Source organism: Dermacentor silvarum, chromosome 9, assembly GCF_013339745.2.
Source record: "Dermacentor silvarum isolate Dsil-2018 chromosome 9, BIME_Dsil_1.4, whole genome shotgun sequence".
Lineage (NCBI taxonomy): Eukaryota > Metazoa > Arthropoda > Arachnida > Ixodida > Ixodidae > Dermacentor > Dermacentor silvarum.
Window position 1 is genome coordinate 74,344,722 of NC_051162.1, and position 6,277 is coordinate 74,350,998.

Below are 6,277 nucleotides of genomic sequence, written 5' to 3' on the forward strand. Positions count from 1 at the left end.
AACTTGCGCCAACTCAAGTATTATCACGTGGTAAATATACTACTCAAACAGTCCTGGTTAAGGTAGAGTGCCTGTAATTTGCCTTTTTTTAAGAACAGCCTTTGAATAGTGCCCAGTGTAGAGCACGTGTAAATAATTGTTTTTGAACTTCATTCAAATTCCAGCACATTGATTTTATCATGTCATGGGTGCTGCCTGACCCTGCTAGTCATTCCGAGGCACTGAGCGTGCTCTCACTGTTCTAGGTCAAGCATCATTTCCCACAAGCGCAGGCAGCAGTTTTTTTTTTCTTTTGGTGTAATAAATGCCTATTTTTTCTAGTGCTTCCTGACGCAACTTCTCGGATTTCCCATGAAAAAACTTTGCAGGAACGCTGCATTGTATCAAGACTGTCTTAAAGTAGGCATTTTATGGTGTAATAAGGTTTGTTGCACTTCTTTAAGTCTGAAGTGGTACGTTGACTAGGTCCGGGGTGTAAACAAGACGGACGGATCCTGTGCATTTTGTTTTTGTATTGTGTTCTCTGTAATACCTTCTACGAAAGATGTCATATAAGTTGAAATAATAAATAATGTTGCCTAACAAATTTCTTGTAGCAAAATTTATTGATTTACCCCTTCGAACTCTGTGCTCAAAGTTCTATTTATATTATTAGCATATGTACAATATTCACCATGCAAGGGGCATTGACCGAAAGCTAGCATTATTAATGGCAACGATATAGCTCAAAGTGTTTTCCCGAGCGTCAGAGATGCATGCGAATACACGCAAAGTGCCTCGAACGGCCGGTCGCACGGCAATTTTCGCCGGCTTCTTTCAGGCTCGGAAAAGCACTTTTATGTAGCACTTATTGAACAACAGTTTCTCATGTCGCTCTACGATTTTCTTATTCACACTTTTCATGTAATTATAATAACTGTGAAGTTGATTAAATAATAAAACTAATTACCTAATTAGGTAGACTGCAAAAAATAATCTGAGTATCTCCAAGCGATAGCAAACAATAATAACTTGGTTCTGTCCAGCTACGTAGCATTTGCATATTTTTATATATATAGCGCGCTTTTGGCACAGCTCCTTGGTGTTTGTCTGCACATATCATGCCAGGTCTTCCTTTTTGCGGATGTACTCTGGGAACTCGCCTAATAAAAGCGTTCCCTCTGCCTTCGTCTTTTTAGATGGCTGAAGTTCACTTAAATTACAATAATTGCACCCGCTTCACCTTCTCTCTGAAGCTGTGCGCAAGCCTCCGAGTGTGCGCGCCTGCAACCAAAACATTAGATTCCAGTGGCTCTTGTTTAACTAACCCTACCACTCTTGCAACACAGAGCACGTTGGTTTAGGCTGTCAGTAGCCGTGAGCGGGATCTCCAAGTCTTCGCAGGAGTCCGTGGTGACGACATTGAGGTCTCGCTCATTAACTACAGCAAAGTCAGCTCCCATAACAAGAGGAACGACGAGCAAAAGACATTTACCGCCGCATTATACTTCTCCGGATTCGTGAAAATATGGTTCCTAAACCAGGAAAAGGAAATCCCTGATTGGGCCACATTTTTACAAAGTATCCAACAGACCTTCGTCTCTACGGGAAGCCGATCTGATGCCGCTGGAAAGAAGCTGGCTGAGCGCTGTCATAATGACCACTGTCATCCATTTTCATTTCCATTAGTCTATCATTTCTTTAATTCAATAAGTAAGTACTAGTAATTTCCCAGATGCTCGTCTTGGTGTCTCGTCTTGGTGTCTCTTATGGTATCGTTAATAAATATCGGGCCACTTGGTTCCTTTCTTCTCACTCATTACGTAACGAAGGTTTCGAATCCAGCAACATTGATGCGTTCAGGTAGCATGTGTGGTTTTATTGACCAGTTGCCTTCACCAAAAAAGATTGCATACTTGTGACGCTTGTGGCAGAAAGGATGTTCCATATCAGCCGCCAAGGTTTGTGAGTAGTGGCGCTGGCTAACACTCCCAGGGTTAGTTATAGTTGTAAAACACAAATATCGAAGTAAGTGTCTGGGAATACGGCACTGCCGTACTCATTTGGTAAGAGCGCCGCCCACGTAATGCGAAGACGTGGGATGATTGCCCCCTGCGGCAAGTTCCTTTTTCATCCACTTGCATTTCCATTATTTATATCGTATTTCTCTAACTCAAGTATGAAGTACAAGTAATTTACCCTGTGTTGTCCTTAGTGTCTTTGTTGGCTTCTTATGATATTATTAATAAAACTGGGGCTCCTCGGTTCCTTTATTTTCGTTCAATATATATATATATATATATATATATATATATATATATATATATATATAGAAGGTCCTGCGCGATTCTCAGGTCCTGAGAATGCTGCAAGCTGGCAGCACTTTCCATCCGAACTAAGGTGTTCTGGGGCTTCAGGTAATGTACGCAAACGAGGGCATGAGCTATGCAATATGCGCCATCACCGTCATGTCGTCTTTGATCGTATTTCTGGCGCCACGCCATCGTCAATATACTGTCGTCATCAAGCCACCGTGGTCATCGTGTCTTCATTACATCAATATCAAGCTGCCGTTGCCATGCCATCGTCAACAATGGATCACATTCATCGTCGTACAGTCGTCGTCATGTATTGGTGGTGTTACCATCAGCGTGATGGCGTCATGGTCATTTGATTGTCGTTATTCCAAGCTTGTCAACCAATTGTTATGAAGCCGCCATCGTCACGCCGTCGTTGTCATAGCCTTGTGATCATTGCAGAATTGCGGATTCATTGTCGCCTTCGTAGTTCCATCGTCTTCATTCTTTTTTTGTGTCTAACATTGCAATTATGTCTTCGTCATGACAACATGGTCGTTCAGTCGTTATAATTTTGTCGCAGTCATTGTAGTGTTGTCAAGTCGTCTTGTGTTACCGTCGTTGTTATGCAATTGTGGTTAAGACATTCTTTTTGTGCATACATCTTCCATTCGTGGTTATATTGTAGTCGCGATGCTGTCGTCCCTGTTCTGTCATGGTCATGCAAGCTTCGTCGTCCGATTATCGTCAGCACGTCGTCGCCAAACCATCGTTGTCATACCACCGCTGTCATAACATCGTCATCATTTCATAACTGTTTTGTCACATTCGACGTACCATCGCTGTCCTTCCACCGTCGTCAATCGTTCTTAATCATTTCTTCCTCGTCATGCCGTCACAATCGTCTGTAGTTCTTTTGTAGTCATTCCGGTGTCATCATTCCATCTATTTCTGCTTGGCATTCCAAATTCGAGCACCGGAACTTAATCCTAAACTAGGTTTTGCTGAATCAAAATGTGTCCAAATGGACTCTAAGAAGTGTTAGTCGGGTCTAACTGAAGAGAAAGAGGAGAAAAAAAGTCACAGGCCGGCGTGTCACACGTCGCGCACAACCCGCCTAGCCATTGATTTGAGTTGTGAAAGTTCTATGGATAGACCACGCATTGATGACTCCTCAAAACCAGCGTGCATAGGAGGCGCTGCGAAAGTGCGGTTAAGTGCATTTCTCTTGTTCTGGTGCGCTCTTTGTAGGTGCACAAAGTAGTGGCGTGAGCAAAGTCGTATGCTGTGGAAAGTCTTAGGCTGATAAGTAAGAAAAGCTAATGTGAATGTGGCCATGTGAATGTAAATGTTGCCATGGGAATAATTTCGAGCTACGTGGAAATGGGCAATCGTTCTATATAGGTGTCGTTTAGAGCTTCGATGTCCAGCCACCTTCCCAGCGTGGATTGGAGACCAATTTCTAAATCGAAGCTTTATACGTCTAGGCGAAATCGACGGTGCATAGAAAGCTATCATCATCAGCATTGACTCGAGGTCGTCGTCTTCTTCCACAGCTCGCTCGTTAGCGCCCCTCGGATTGCGCTCGTGCTCGGCACGCGCTCGTGCCACTGCTCCCCCGTTCGTCGTCGTGGCCTTCTTGCACAGCTGGCTGCATTGCCGCTCATCATTGAAGCATAGAATTTCACTTCTCTTCTGCTACTCGTTACAAAGCCCCAATATAGGCCACTCGCTATACGCGGATGATATCACGGTCTGGTACCCAGGAGCATCACTCGCAGAAGTAGAGTACGCGCTCCAACCAGCCCTAGATGCAATGGAGTCCTAACTAGAAGGCACGGGGCTTTTACTGTCACCAAACAAATCAGAATTTTTATTGTACAGGCCGGCCAGGAAATGTGTTAGGGGGCTCACCCCCTTACCAACTTCCCATAGCCTTCTTTGCAAGAAACAAGCAGCCCATTCCTGAAGTCGAATCTATCCAAATCCTAGGATTACTGATTGACGCGAGAGGATGTAACGCCAAAACGCTCACGCGCATCACGGCCAAAACCGAAGGCATGTTGAGACTCGTCGCTAAAGTATCAGGACGCAGGGAGAAACTAGGTGAAGACAACCTCCTCAGGATCCATCATGCTTTCCTAATGAGTCACATCAACTATGTAGCTTCGGCACTTAACTGGACCAAAACAGAAAAGACTAAGCTTAACACTCTTATGTGTAAGAGCATCAAAAAGGTACTGGAGTTACCAGCAACCACTTGGCTCGAACATGTTAAGCTAACTCGGTATGCACGACGACATTGTTGAAGTGATTGAAGCGCAGGTCACCGCTCAGGTGGTCCGGCTCTCGTCAACTAGGGCAGGGCGATGCATCCTATATAGGGCTGGCATGGCTCCCAGAATTCTCAGCGAACAGTAAATCACCTTATCCAGGGAGGCCCGGGCAACGTTTGTGGCCAGCTCATTCATTCGGAATAGGTTCCCACGATATAATGTAGGGCGGCGAAAAGCCCGAGCACGGGCGATTTTACAGAAGGCCGGCCGGAATCTAGAATCGATTGTCATTGTCGACGCGGCTATGTACCGCAAGTATAGCACATTTGCGCTGGCAATCATTGACGGCAAAAGGGAATTACGCCCCTCCGCCTCGGTCAGGTTAGCTACGAGCGTAGTCGCGGAACATGTCGCAATAGCCCTGGCCATGACTGACCGCTCGCGCACCAACATTTTCACTGACTCACGAGCGGCTATCAGAGCTTTCGAATCGGGCAACCTAGCCCGAGAGGCTGCCTTCATTCTGAAAAGAGAACAAACCCTGACACTCACTGCATCTCTTGGTTTCCCGCCCATATGGGTGCGGATGTTCATCAGAACATACCTAACCTCAACGAGCTTGCCCATGACCGTGCGCGAGATGTCACGCGCCACGGCAGCATGGAGGCCTTATGGGGACAGCATGAAATCCAGCATAACGATCCGCTTCTTACTTTTCACGAAATAACCTCTCACTACCGGCATAGTAGGAGGGCCTATCCTCTTCCTCACCCGAAGTTAGACAGGTCTCAGTCGATTACAGTTAGAATGCTTCAGACGGGCTCATTCCCCTCGCGGGGCTTTCTCAGCCGTATGTCCACAGACATCGATTCAAGCTGTCCAGACTGTAATGAGATTTATTGTTCCTTAGCGCACATGCTCTGGCTATGCCCCGCGTTACCTAACGGCCCTATATCCAGCGAAGCCGACTGGGAACAGGCAGACCGCAGACCATCGCTCCAGACACAACACCAGGCAATCCAGAGGGCCCAAGAAAGGGCGGAACATCACGGGGTTCCTGCCTCGAATGGACGCGACAGAGGCGCCCCAACGGAAGCTAGGGCCCCTAAAGAAAGTTAACTGTCTGTCTGTCTGTCTGTCTGTCTGTCTGTCTGTCTGTCTGTCTGTCTGTCTGTCTGTCTGTCTGTCTGTCTGTCTGTCTGTCTGTCGGTCTGTCTGTCTGTCTGTCTGTCTGTCTGTCTGTCTGTCTGTCTGTCTGTCTGTCTGTCTGTCTGTCTGTCTGTCTGTCTGTCTGTCTGTCCGTCTGTCCGTCCGTCTGTCTGTCTGTCTGTCTGTCTGTCTGTCTGTCTGTCTGTCTGTCTGTCTGTCTGTCTGTCTGTCTGTCTGTCTGTCTGTCTGTCTGTCTGTCGTCGTAATGGGGATGCCGCGTTTACGGTGGTATGAGTCATTGCTTAAGGAGGTATGAATCATTCATTGTCTTACGTAACAAATAGATTTAATTTTTAAGCAATTTAATTTCGAAGAATCGCAAGCGGCAATGGGCGGGCGAATGCTGCCAATCATGCCGCCGAGCAAACTCGAGACATCGAACGCGACAACGGCGTACTGCAGGACATACCGCCTGTGACGTCGTTCCCTCCGTCGCAGCCGAACGTTTGCGTAACCTCATAATTAAGAAATACTTTAATGAACCCTCGAATTAACCCAGTGATGAACACTGGGGCA